Source organism: Pantherophis guttatus, chromosome 1, assembly GCF_059756535.1.
Source record: "Pantherophis guttatus breed Tessera chromosome 1, ASM5975653v1, whole genome shotgun sequence".
NCBI classification, from domain to species: Eukaryota; Metazoa; Chordata; class Lepidosauria; order Squamata; family Colubridae; genus Pantherophis; species Pantherophis guttatus.
This window is the reverse complement of record NC_142063.1, coordinates 317791120-317806140: the sequence shown is the minus strand read 5'-3', so window position 1 is coordinate 317806140 and position 15021 is coordinate 317791120. Positions and strand designations below refer to the sequence as shown.

Here is a 15021-nt window from a genome sequence, read left to right as displayed (position 1 = left end):
AACCAAGAAAGGTTAACTAAGAAATTCCAGTTGCCTTTGAGAAAAGCATCTTTGGGACAACCATGACCTGGATGATTGAGAATCTCCATGCACATTTTCTATGTTTCTTGTTGTTGTTTGTCTTTTAGGTGGATGGTATTGCATACAATGTTATTAAGCTTTGCTTTGATTCAATCCAATCAAAGACAGGGTAAGAAGTCCTTGCCTTGATTCAATTAGGAAAGGAAAAAGATGTTAGTAGAAGATTTTTTTTTCAACTCGATCAAAGTTGGAACAATGTCTTTGCTACTGGGCTTGTCTCTCTGGATTAGTTAATCAGTAAATGAAGTTGGATAGGAAAGGAGGAAGAGGAATGGTCTGTGCTTATATAACTTTTGGATATGGAGAATTCATTAGTCTTTATAGGGCAGAACAGAAATTGGGTAGACTGTAGCCTCAGTGATTAAAAAATAAGCAACCATATTTTAAAAAATGCTATTGGGAAATGCAATTTACACTCCATGCCTTCTTCTGGGGTTTGGCATCAAAGAGCTGATAGAAAACACATCAACTCCCTTTTTGTGGGGGTGGACAGGGAACAGGAGCTATGGAACATTGAGTTTGAACTGACTCATCTCTAAAAGTTGACTTTGAAAATATTCTTGGTCTTCTAGCGACCAAGTACAATTTAGCGATAATAAAATAGGAAAACAGGATGAGGGAAAAAGGTACTTGCAAAATAGATTTGGAAAAATAACATATTGCAATAGATATACTTATTCAAGATGTTTCTCAACCAAGAAGACTGAGATGGAATGGTTCATCCTAATGGAGGTCAGAGTTATAGCCACGAGTTATTAATCATGCTTTGTTTAACCACAGTTTCTTGAATAACCATATTAGCTAACTCATAGAATATGCAAAACCAAAACCAAATTCAGTAAGCCGTATTATGGATTCCCATATTGGGTGAGTCAGCTACATTGTGTATAAGAGAAACATTGCGGTATTGCTCAACACCTCTTCTGGTATATGGGGTCAATATTTCCTTTGCAATATTCTGGGGTAAGCATGGCTCTGCTGGGGAAGAGAAGAAGTCAAGATATTTGTAGATCAGCCCCTCTCAATGCCTTTCCTGCATGACTTCCAGGTCTAGGTGATCTGGAGTTGAGAATACATTTTGGGGCTTTTTTTTTTACTTTAGGTGGCCTTCCTAATAAAAAACCTCTCTAACAACAACAACAATAAAGTCCAAAGGTCAGAGATGTTGTTCAATCATTTTTAAATTGTCTATATGCTTTATAGTTTATCACTCTGTGTTGTAATGGATATCATGATAAATATTGCCATGTGAAGATTTGCAACCCTCTTTTTGCACAGAAACCGAGTTTATGGCTGTTGGAAGAAATGTCCATCTGGGTTTAGTTCCAAGTGGGGAGAAAGACACTGGAAACAGGAGACTTCTTGGAAGGATGGTTTTAATGGTGAACAGGACCACATAGTTTGAGGTCCTGGCCAATTTAGCACATGGAGTGGAGAGAGGGATATATTTATACCCTCTCTTAGGCCCTGCCTTAGAATTTCCTGTTCCTGTACAAGAAATGCATCCCATTGGCTGTCAGACTCCCAGGGGGAAGTGGTTTTAGCTAACTTTGTAGGCTGTCTGTGTCCCAGGCTTGGTTGAATCTTCCTGGTTAATACAATGTCCCTAGGTGATTTCGCAATGCAGTGAGCCCTGCTGTTAAATGGGTAGAAGACTAATCCTATCATGTCCTGAAGGCCATGTCTTAATCCCATCACCCTGGATCTGAACGGGGTGGTGGTGGTAAGGAGCTGCAGGAAGCTCCTTTGACTTTAAAACATGTATCTCCTTTTCTCATCCAGGGAAATATAATATTCTGCCTTTTTAATATTTCCTAAAATATTTCATTCTTCTAGGAGGGGGGTGAATGCTAACTTTCTTCATGCCCTTACCAGATCCAGGCTATTTACTGCTCCATTAAACTGGAAATATTGACTGCCACTATCTGGATGTTGTCTTTCTCCATATTTGTCTCCTGAGTCTTTCTTAACATCTGGGTGCTTCTCTAAGGCTGCCCGCTCTGCCTATAGAGAGGGCGCCTCTCCACCTACTCCATTTTTCTGATCTCTCTCACATCTCTCTTAATCTCCCAAGTATCTGTTCACCCACTCCTTAATCTCAGCATAAAAGTTTCAATCAACTAAAGGAAATCTCCCACTAGACTTGCCCTGATAAGCCTCATTTCCTTTCCCCCTCCTTCTATGTGAGGCTAGAAGTCACAAACAATTATTTGGGTTAGGGGCTATCTCTCTCTTACACCTACTATCAGATATGTTTTATCAACAAAGCAGGGCTGCAGAGATAATCTCTTCCTCCCTACTTTCTCAATAAGCTTTTTGGTAGTTGGTAAAACTTGGGAGGGGTCTTGGCTGCCTTAACCTGCCCGCCTGAGTGAATGCAGCTTGCTCATTCTGTACAAGAGAATAACGTGATGTGAGAATTCAGAATATGATCAACTCTGTCTGCAATTCTATCTCATTTTATAAGCCAAGATTATACCTTGCCAAAGTCACTGGCTAGGCTCCTCTGTCAAGAACAATGCAGACTAATGCATTGTAATTTAACTCCAGCTGTCTGCAATTAGTAAGTTCAAATCTCACCAGGCTCAAGGTTGACTCAGCCTTCCATCCTTTCTAAGGTAGGTAAATTGAGGACCCTGTTTGTGGGGGCAATAAGCTGACTTTGTAAAATATACAAAAGTATGAAGGCTATTGCTTAACACATTGTAAGCCACCCTGAGTCTCCGGAGAAGGGCGGCATATAAATCAAATTAAATTTGATTAAATTTACCTTCAGTAAAAAAAAGAGAACAATGCTATAATTTAGTTGCTTCATTCCCAGTAGTTCCACAGCAATAAAAAGTATTCAAGACTTTCTGTGGCTGCAATCAGTTCTGGGTCATCAGATTATACTCCTACAGTCTGTGACATCACTATGCAGTATAAATGCCATTTGCAAATCATTAACAATATGCAGCACCCAAATGGATGTGAAGTAATGATGGAAAAATGTCCCAAATTCTCCAGCTTAATAATGATAACTTCTGTCTCAATTTGATTCAAGGCTAGCATAGTTGAGTCTGCATGACCTTTCTCTGGCTTCACAACCATTTTGCAAAAGTAGCCTTCTGTATCTGGCGAATGTTACCTCATTTGCCTGGCTGTACTCCATGGTCAAGAGGAATTGGTGCATTACATCAGACTTACCAAGGGACATTTTGCAATACCGTCCTTGCATTTAGAAATGGAATAAACTGGGTTTCCCAAAATATATTAATGATTAAGGTTTTTCTCAACTTTCATGATGTCATAGTGCTCTGAAAATCTTATATAGACAGACCCTCTTCTTCTCCTAAAGAACTTCAAGCAGCTTAGAGTGTAACACATCTGGAGAACATCAGCCTTCAGCCATGAAGACCCTTTTCCTTTTGTTTGCTGCTCTCTTGTTCTTCAGTCAAATTATTCCAGGTAAGAGACGGGGAAAATTAAGAGAGATAAAAATTAAAATATTTACATTAAATTAAATACTGCAAATAGAGCAACTCTCACATTTTTAATGTATGGATTTTGATGAATAGCATTTATAAAGTAGAATTAATATGCACAACTCTTTATGCAGGAAGACATGAGATCTTTGTCCTAGAACTGACAGTCAATTTTTAAAAATAATATAAATATTTTATTGATAAAGAATAACAGCTAAAAGATATGATAAAGTACAATAAAAATATAATATTGCAAATATAAAAATATTACAAAATAATAATGAAATGAATAGCTTTGAAGAAAATAGAGGTATATTCATAAAGTATTAATAAAGAAATAGTTCAGCTTTCAACATATTATTAAATCTACCCATACAGGCTATCTAAAATGGCCATTTTCTCCATTTTACTACAGTATATTATTTCAATATAACAATATTTATATAATGCATTGAGATTCTTAATATTCTGTCATATAGATGCCTTAGAATAATTACTATAGAGTAGATATGTGGATATTCTATCACAGTTTTGAATATTAATGTAACAAGCAGTATAATTAACTTTTGCTTCAAAATTAAATAACAGGATAACAAAGTTGGAAGAGATCTTGAAAATCTTTTACTCTAACCCCCTGACAGGCAGGAGACCCTATATCAGGGGTGTCAAACTTGATTTCATTGAGGGCCACATCAGGGTTGTGTTTGACCTTGGGGGGGGGCTGGATTGGGTATGGCCATGGTAGGCGTGGCCAGCTCGATGTCACTTGTGGCTTGAGTGCTCTGCCAGAGGAAACGGGCTCCCGAGCTCCGTTTTCAGCTGCAACGGCATCCTGGAACCCTCTTGCCAGCAAAAATGGAGCTTGGGAGGGCCACATGCAGCCCTCCCGAGCTCCGTTTCAATGCCAGAGGCACCACAGGCCTGTCCTTTGCTGTTTCCAGGGTGACCCCACCAGCCAGATCTAAGCACCCTGCAGGCTGGATCCAGCCCCCGGGCCTTGAGTTTGACACCCCTGCCCTATATCATTTTAGACAAATGGTTGTCCATTCTCTTCTTAAAAACTTCCAATACCAAGCACCCACAACTTCTGGAGGTAAGGCAAATGTAACATTTGAAATGAATGAGAAGATAAAGGAAGGGGATATATCAAGGAGAAAGAAGAAACCAATAGAACTATGGAATTCTTGGTTCTCTTGAAAGTGAAAATAAAATTAGCAAATGAAAATATTAAACTAAATACTCAGCTGCTTCATGGACCAGTATAACATCTTACCCACTCACCATAGATTATTGTAAGCTTTTCACTAATTAATAATTAGAATTATTTAGTAACCTTTTAAGAGACTCACCTCAATTTTTTAAAAAAATGTTTATAATTATATTAATTATTTATTGTAATAAATAAATCAAAATTAATAGGACTACCATCAGATAGCAGCAAAGTGCTTTACTTATTTCTAATCATGCTATTCTTTTTTCACTTTTGAGTGGCATGCTAATCAGTATATTGGCTTCAATGTTGTCATAACCTGCAGGTAATACTGTGCCCAGATTACTTGGCTTATCCTGATGAAGTACTTGAACAATTTACAAAGGTTAGGAAAGCCGGGAGCCTGCTAGAAAGCCTAATTTCAAGAAATCTGAAGCTTGTGGCTTTTAAAAAGCTTCAGAAGACTGATTTGCCTTTGATGATGCCCATCACTTTAAAAAGGGAAATGAAGCTACAAAGTTTATTGTTCAGTCAGGAAGCTTTGCATCCCTCCTGCTGGACAGGAACCTGAAAAAGAAATAGGATTGATGCACAGCACCCTGAGAAATGGTGGTTTGAAGTATCTCAGTGACAACAGGAAATCTAAGGCCAGGTTACCTAGACCAGTAGACCCTCAATGTCCCCTCATCTTAGCTTCCCCTCTGCAAGTTCTCCAAACAAAACTTCTAAGAGAAAGATGAGTAGGGAAGCCTCCAATATAAACTCATTGTTTTGTTTTGTTTTGTTGATTGTGACAGGAAGTTCTCAGCCTGCCCCTGATACCTTGGAATGCAGGAGAAGTCACCATGGATTCTGTAAAAAATTCTACTGCCCTGGGCACACTATACATACTGGTGGGACATGTCAGTGGGGAGACCTGCTTTGCTGTAAATCGTAAGTCAAAAGTCGTTATATTTATCCATTATGAAAAGGACCAAGTAAATCCAGGAGTTTTGACTGTTAATAAATACGTTTTATGTATGCCACAAGATGGGACCTTTTCTCTTGTGGCCTTTGCACAGAGTCCAAGTTGACACCAACATTGCTTGACTTTAGAAGATCTGGCTTTCCACTCTTGAGTTCAGGACTCTGTATCTACAGACAAACTGTGACTTCTGTCCTTTGAATTGTTTTATCTTATTTTTCCTATCACTCTGTTCTTCAGGTAATGGATGGAAGGGGGGGGGGTGTGTGAAATAAGGAAATACTTGAAAATATCTCCTCAGAAATAAGTCTCACTGACTTAAGTGTTCATGATGATTTGTTATCCTGTACCTTGAAGTGATGTCCTGGTGCCTGGAGGCCGTACGGATCTGGATGGGGAGGAACAGGCTCAGGCTCAACCCATCCAAGACCGAGTGGCTGTGGTTTCCGACGTCCCGATATAGTCAGTTGATGCCATCACTGACTATTGGGGGCGAATCATTGGCCCCCACGGAGAGGGCTCGCAACTTGGGCGTCCTCCTGGATTCACGGCTGTCTTTAGAAGAGCACTTGACGGCCGTGACCAGGAGGATTTTTCATCAGGTTCGCCTGATTCGCCAGTTGCGTCCCTTTCTGGACCGGGACTCATTACGCACGGTCACTCATGCCCTCGTCACCTCCCGCCTGGACTATTGTAATGCTCTCTACATGGGGCTCCCCTTGAGGAGCACCCGGAGGCTCCAACTGGCGCAGAGTGCGGCCGCGCGGGTGGTAATGGGAGCGACATGGCGCTCCCATGTGACACCTCTCCTGCGCGAGCTGCACTGGCTCCCGGTGGTCTTCTGGGTGCGCTTCAAGGTTTTGGTTACCACCTTTAAAGCGCTCCATGGCTTAGGACCTGGTTATCTACGGGACCGCCTACTACCACCAATAGCCTCCCACCGGCCAGTACGCTCTCATAGAGAGGGACTCCTCCGGGTGCCGTCAGCCAAACAATGTCGGCTGGCGACCCCTAGGGGGAGAGCCTTCTCTGTGGGGGCACCTACCATCTGGAATGAGCTCCCCCCAGAGATACGGAGGATCCCGGATCTGCGCACCTTCCGCCGCGCTGTGAAGACCTTTTTATTCCATCAGGTGGGCTTGGCCTAATCTCTTCCCTTTTTAAACATGTAAATTTTAATCTGTTTTTAAATTATTGGGGTGTTTTAAATTTGTTTGGGCCAAAATGATTTAATCTGATTTTATCTGGTTTTTTAAATTTTTTGTATCTATGTTATTTTATTGTTTGGCTGTTCACCGCCCTGAGTCCTTCGGGAGTAGGGCGGTATACAAATCAAATAAAACATAAAACAAAACATAAACTTAATAAGATTTCTTAAAAATCTGTCCACCTGGGAGTTCTTCTTTTGTTTGAATTTAATTTAATTTAATTTAATTTAATTTAATTTAATTTAATTTAATTTAATTTAATTTAATTTAATTTAATTTAATTTAATTTAATTTAATTTAATTTAATTTAATTTAATTTAATTTAATTTAATTTAATTTAATTATTTAATTTAATTTAATTTAATTTAATTAATTTTTGTTTCCTGCCTTTATTGTTTTTACAAATAACTCAAGGCACCAAACATATTCAACATGCCTTCCTCCTCCTATATTCCTCATAACTACAACCCTGTAAGGTGGGTTCGGCTGAGAGAGAAAGTGCCTGGTCCAAGTCAAAGACCATATTAAAATCAACGTCTAGTTGCAGGGATTCACTGTAGCTCTAGTTGTTCAAAATATTTCTGTTTACTATTTTATAACTACTACAGGTAGTCTGTGACTTACAACAGTTCATTTAGTGGCCTTTCAAAATTACAATGGCACTGAAAAAAATGACTTATGACCATTTTTTACACTTACGACCATTGCAGCAACCCATGGTCACATGATCAAAATTTGGATGCTTGGCAACTGACTCATATTTCTGATGGCTGCAATGTCCCAGGGTCATGTGATCACCTTTCGTGACCTTCTAACAAGCAAAGTCAATGGGAAGCCAGATTCACTTAACAACTGTGTTACTAACTTAGCCACTGCAGTGATTCACTTAACAACTGTAGCAAGAAAGGTTGTAAAATGGGGCAAAATTCTCTTAACAAGTGTCTCCCTTAGTAACATTAATTTTGGGCTCAATAGTGGTCATAAATCAAAGACTACCTCTATTTAAAAAATGTTAATTTTTTGAAAAGAAAACCCTGATACTTAGATATATTCTTTCTTGACAGGAAGAATCAATGGATTCATTAAATAACTATATCTCAGTTTGGTATTTGTGTTTTGTAGGAATGTATTGATTTTGTTCTATTTCCACATGATTTTAAAAAAAGAATTCTTCAACATTTCCTTGAAATATTCTAATATTTGCATTTTTGAGTGCAGTTTTGCCTAATCTGGTGAAGTTTTGTAAACAATTCCCTTTAAGAAAATTCAAATTTGCACATTGCCCATAATCGTTGGATTTGAGATGAGGGGCAAATAAATATTATAAATAAATAAATAACTTCTACTAGTATTCATATCTATAAGCATTTTCCCCTAATGTATGCTTTAAAAAAATACATTTAAAAATTTAGAAAAGTGCAAATATGGAAGCATAATTTCAACTACTGTTGTGTAGGAACCACAAATTAAATTAAGTAAGGTTCCATTCAAATAAAAGGCAAGCAATTCTTTGTTTTCTCTACCGGTATTGCACTATTAAAGCAAAGTTGTGGAAATTTTACTTTAGAAACTTCCAAATCACATGATTCCAAATCTTCAAGGAGAGAAATTATCCCAAGGAATTCTTTTGTGTAGAATGTAGCTTATATCTGATTTGGCTTCTTATTGAAATCCTTCTGTTGATTAGCATTTCAGATCACATTAAATTATTTTCATTCAAAGAAGGAAGTTTGAAGGTCAGCTAAATCAACTTCCTCCTCAAGTGTAGGCCTCTCGCTTTTACCATTTATTATATTGCACATATGTTCTTCCAAACCTTTCTATTCATTTGGGTTTTTTTTAAGAGAAACAGAAAACAAGCCTGCTTCTGTGACTACCTTTCTATTAACTACTAAAATGGTAAAGCAAATAGGCAGTGGAGAGAATAGCTACCTTTAAAGTTAATTAATAAAGAAAAATACTTTATTTTAATTCTCTCTCTCTCTCTCTCTCTCTCTCTCTCTCTAGTCCTTATAGCCAGAGAAGGCAGTAATCAACTCAACCGTAGAGAAAGCAAGACTTCTGGATTCTACAGAAATGCATGCCGGCTTTGAAAATTGGTGGCTTCAGCTTCAAAGTGAAGAATAAAGAGTCATTTGTTTGGACTATAAACAGACATAATGTTCACACTCCTCTCCGCCCTCTCCTCCCCTTTTTACACTTATTGATGTTTTGACTTAAGGGCAAGTTTCCTGAAAATATTAAAGTTCTCTACACAGAATTTACACAGAAAATATTAAAGTTCTCTACACAGAATTTACACAGAAAATATTAAAGTTCTCTACAAAGCTATTAAGAAATAATTAGGTAAATTTTAGAAATAGGCTGTAATATCAAAAAGTAAAGTTTATGGATATTTTAAAGAAAGGGAGGCAAAAAGGAAGGGAAAAGAAAGATTTACTTGCTTTTCTGGAATTCTGTGGAAGAAATTTACATTTTTATTTACAAAAGGTAAATTACAAAGCTAGTATAATCTATTCCCCTCTGATATGCATGAAAATATCTCATTTAAAGACTTACACAATTATGCACCTTCTGCCTCATTTGCATATACTTGTTTCTTGTGCCTTCCAGCTTTTCTCCTCTCAAATGTTTTTTTATATCTATCATCTCTCTCTCTAAAGATTTTAAACTAAAAGTGCAAGAAAGAAAAAAGAACTAAAAGAGAAATGATAGAAAAGAGAAACAAAGAAGTAGCTTCCAATCTTCTTTACAATAGTTATAAGTACAATTATATAATTGCCTCTTACTTTATGGTTACAATATGTCTCTCTTCTTTCTAGAATCTATCCTGTCTAATCATCCAACCCATAAATTATAAATTCATTTTTCCCTGTTTCATGCAAAAAGTTCATAAAGGGTCTCCAGTCAGAAATAAACATGGATATGTCTTGTCTCTGATCAAAGAAGTCACCCCCCTCCCCCCCAAAAAAGCAGTGTAAATTATGAAGTCTGCAATTTCAGGCATGCCCATTTTAGGAAAATCATTCATGAGAGTTTGAACATTAAAAAAAAAAATACTTTATGCATTTGCACTGAGTGGTATCTCCTTTTTTTCTATTAATATTCCTTAGTCTTGTAAAATGTTAGTAACAAACTCAAATAAAATACAGATCTTAAAGCAAATTTGAGAGTGTTTATTACTGGTCTTCCCATTCATATGATTTCTAGATGTATTGGAGAACAAATCCTACCATTTCATCCAACCCATTATAACAAGAATATCAGGCTGAAGAAACCATCAAGCACCCTTGTGAAAACCATGATCTGGATGACTGAGAATCTCCATAGACATCTCTATTATCTTACTGTTATGAATTAGTTGAGATTGTATCTCCCAAATGATGACTGCTTCTTTCTTGATCTGGAACCTTCTTTTTAGAAAGAGTGTGCTTTCAATCAAACTAATTCAAAAAGAAATAACAGTTTGAACAAAACAGGATTCTTCCAAAGTTCATTTAATTCAAACTCTTCCAACATCATGAATAATCAAGTGCATCTACCAGTTACTCCAGTACTTCACTTCTGTGGTGGAACATTTATATGTGAACAGCAGTTTGCAAACATTCCTCTTACCTGATCACATGAGCTAATTTAGATAGGATTGGGAAGATTCATGATGGGAGCTACAGTCAGGCCACCTGACACACATGACAATGAAAAAAGGCAGGGCTTTGATCACATGTGATGGTTGTGGCTAATGCTGGAAGGGCCTCCCTCTGCCTACTGCTGAAACATCAAGAGCCTGGATATATAAGAGCATATAAATCTCTTGAATAAATACTCTTTGGGCAATCTATATTCTATGGTGTTCAATGGGGCAGAGGGAATTACAAGATAAGAAAGAGGATGAGGGGGCTAAAGGACAAGAATAAGATGTTCATTGCTTTTGATTTAATTTTTTCTTTTTGTATGAATAATCTGTCTACTTTCTTCTGACTCCACATTTAAAACATTTGTAAGCACTGAGGTTGAGCATCTGATATTGGAAGACTGTGTTTTAATTGTAGTGAATTATTTGTCTTTAAGTGTTTAGAATTTGGTTTATAAGAGTTGGATTATGCAAATTTTAGACTGCACTAACAATAAATATTCCAAGATTTTCAATTCCAGTAAAATTATTCTTTTACTATTTCTGCTTATCTTGTCCCTAGTATAATTCTGATGCTTAGTTATGTGACTTTCAGTAGCTTTTGCTTATAAACATTGGTTTTTTTTACTAGGTTTATAAGGCTGCCCAATGCAGACAAGTTGATTCTGAATGGCATATAACAAAAAGAGAACAGTAAACCAGCCCCTTCCTCAAAATATACAATGTTAAAACAAAAACAATATCTAAATATAAAATACAAAATATAAAAATGGTAACCAAAAGGGAGACTAAAAGGGGACTCCACTCAACTGGCCCCTAATGCATGGGAGGAAAGCCAAATAAGTTGGGACTTATCTTTATCTTTATTTTATTTATTAAATTATTAAATTATACATATGTTTCAGAGAACAAAGACAACCACAGAAAAGGCACACTTCCTAGTTCCATAAGATGACAAGATTGATAAGAAGGTCCCGGGAACATGCCCTCCCTATCGGACCATATTGGTAGGCATATGTTCTTGAAAGAAGGCAGTCCTGCAAGTAACTTGTTCCTATACCATGTAAAGCTTCATCGGTGATAACCAGCACCTTGAATTGCACCTGGATGTCTATTGGAAGTTAGTACAGATCTCAGAGTAGCAGGGTTACATGAGCATAAAGAGATGCATCTGTAAGTGCCATTGCATTTTGGACCAAGTGTAGCTTCTGGATGGTCTTTAAGAGCAGTCCTATGTAAAGCATGTTGCAGTAGTTCAATCAATAATGACTGAGGCATGAGTGACTATGAGCATTGCCTCCCAGTGTAGGAATAGGCATAATTGGTACCTAAGGTACAGTTGTACAAACACCCCCAGACATAGCTGCCATCTTTCTTCAAAAAGAAGCTGTGAATCCAGGAGAAATCTCAGTTTATGTGACAAATCTGAATGGGGTAAATTCTTATACATGCAGTGGTCTTCTTTTATTCAATAACTTTGTACTTATGGTGCATATTCTGGCTGTGTACAGATACCACCTTGTGAATAGATAACCTCCATCATCTGAGGCAATTTGACTATTAGCCTACGGCTTTAAAAGATTTAATTTAAATTTAAGTTTAATGCAATTTATATGCCGCCTTATCTCCAATGGTCTCAGGGCGGCTCACAACAATAAAATGCACAATTGCACATTAAAACAATATGAAATTAAAAGTTCAAATTAAAACAGTTTAAAATCAATTTAAAACTATTAATAACCCCCCCCCATCAGTCCAGGCTATGAAACAACCAGGTCTTCAAATCATGGCGGAATGAGTGAAGATTAGGGGCCATCCGGAGCTCCAAAGGAAGTTGGTTCCAAAGGGTGGGTGCACCCACAGAGAAAGCTCTCCCCCTGGGGGTCACCAGCCAACATTGTCTGGCCAATGGCACCCCGAGGAGGCCCTGTCTGTGGGAATGCACTGGGCGATTGGAGATTGTTGCTGGCTGCAGGGGGTCCGACAAGTATCCTGGGCCTAGGCCATGAAGGGCTTTATAGGTGATAACCAGCACCTTGAACCTCACCCAAAGGGCAACCGGTAGCAGGAGGGGTGTCGGGACACTCGCATCACAACCCGCGCAGCCGCATTCTGCACCAGTTGAAGCCTTTGAGTGGTTTTCAAGGGCAGCCCTAGGTAGAGAGCATTGCAGTAGTCAAGACAGGAGGTGACTAGCACATGAGTAATGGTGCGTAGGGCATCTTGGTCCAAGTAAGGGTGCAGCTGATGCACAAGGTGGACCTGGGCAAATGCCCCCCTGGTCACGGTCGCTACATGATCTTCCAGAGACAACCGTGAATCCAGAAGGACACCCAAGTTGCAGGCCCTATCCACAGGGGGTAACACCTCACCCCCGATGGTCAATGATGGAATATCTCAATTGGACCCAGATGCCGGTACCCACAGCGAATTGGTCTTGGCGGGGTTGAGTCGGAGCCTGTTCCTCCCCATCCAGGTCCATAATGCTTCCAAGCAATGGGACATCACATCGAGGGCATCACTAGGCTAGTTCGGAGTGGATATAAAAAGCTGGGTATCATCAGCATACTGATGATACTGTACCCCAAAACCATGGATGATCTCCCCAAGCAGCTTCATATAGAACAGGAGAGGCGAGAGAACCAACCCCTGGGGCACCCCACAAGTGAGGGGCCTCATAGCCGATCTCTGCCCCCCGCCAACACTGCTTGCGTACGGCCCGAGAGATAGGAGGAAAACCACCGTAAAACAGTGCCTCCCACTCCAAACCCCTCGAGTCGTTGCAGCAGGATACCATGGTAGATGGTATCAAAAGCCGCCGAAAGATCCAAGAGGACCAGAACAGAGGAGTGTCCCCTGTCCTGAGCCCTCCAGAGATCATCCACTAGTGCAACCAATGCCGTCTCCATGCTATGCCCCGGGCTGAAACCCGATTGGTACAAATCCAGGTAGTCTGTTTCCTCCAGGACCGATGGGAGCTACTGAGCCACCAAGCTCTCAACTGTTCTGTCCCTGTCTCACACACATACCCCCACAGACAGGCAACAGTTAAAGAACTCAGCCGACAACAGTTTATCCAGTATCAGAATTGGCAGCAACCCAGTGGCTGGCTGCCAGGTATTCTTTACTCACGAGGGGGGAGTTTCTCCCTTCATCCGGGAACAAAGCCAATATACAATAATCAACAAAGTCCAGTAAATACAAAGAAGGTTGTCCGATATCCATTTTTTGCTTGTCACAGAGCTGAACCGGCCACCACACCCTCTTTTATACCCTGTGGGGTGTGGTCCAGTGACTCAGCCTAATCCCTGGCACGCCTCTTCCTCTGCTGCATGCGCTTATCTCTGTGATGCTGACAAGGGTCCAGCCAAGACTCATCTTCCTCATTAGGTGTCCACCTGTGGCTGCATGGATGTGCTTGGCCCCAGGCCTATCTCTTGACCTTCGGAGGACACCGAAGGCATTGCCAGAGAGGAGGGTCCCGGAGAGACCTCTGGGACCAACTCCTCTCCTTCACTCTCGGAGTCCTCTCCTGCCAATAACACAGGCTCAGGTAATGGAGCCACAACATCAACAACCTTCGCAACAAAGTGAAGGTTGGAGACCGGATGAAAATTATTCAATATGGTTGGATCCAAGGCAGGTTTCTTGAAGAGGGGTCTCACCACCGCCTCCTTCAGGGCGGCGGGGAAGATCCCCTCCCCCAAAGATGCCGTTATTACTGCCTGGATCCAATCACTTGTCACCTCTCAGGCCGCATAAGCAAGCCAGGAGGGACACGAGTCCAGTACACACGTGGTGGCACTCAGCCTCCCCATAATCCTGTCCACTTCCTCAGGGGTGACAGGATCGAACTCCTCCCAAATCACAAGACCAGCTGTCTCCTCACCATCTGACCCTGCCCAGTCAGAGTCCAGACAGTCCTGAATCTGAGCGATCTTATCCAGCAGATGCTGACTAAACTCCTCGGCACCTCCCTGCAAAGGATCCTCCCCTGCCCTCCGATTCAGGAGGGAGCAGGACAACCCTGAACAGGGCGGCCAGGCAATTATCTGCAGACGCGATGAGGGCGGAGAAGTCTGCCCGCTTCGCTGCTTCCATTGCCACCAGATAAGATCGTGTAACCGAGCTCAACTGGGAACGGTTGCATATGGTTACTATTTTTTAACACGCCATTTCCAAAGTTAAGGTGTTTCAGTTTTACTTAGAACTTCCATTCTTTTTTTGGACCATATCAGTTGGTTGATGTGAGCCAATCTGACAGTTTCTTGGAATAAGTCTTGTAAAATAGGAAGTGGCAGACGATATTCTGGATTGTGTGCCATCCACAACAGTATGAATCATTTTATGTTTTGAAATATTTCTTTCCACAAAAACTGCCAAATTTCCATGGTCTACAGTACGAACAAAATGTTTCAATATTTTCCAGAACATTCCACCTCTGCAGATTGAAATGTTTTCAG

The 15021-nt window shown here is 40.0% G+C and overlaps 1 long non-coding RNA gene across 1 annotated transcript; it reads left to right on the top strand.

Moving 5' to 3' along the window:
- The first annotated feature begins 3240 nt into the window (after positions 1-3240).
- On the top strand, positions 3241-10092 carry LOC148116951 (uncharacterized). The gene is made up of 3 exons (XR_015731590.1): positions 3241-3528; positions 5553-5688; positions 8935-10092. It is a non-coding gene; the product is annotated as an uncharacterized LOC148116951 (long non-coding RNA).
- The last annotated feature ends 4929 nt before the right edge of the window (positions 10093-15021 follow it).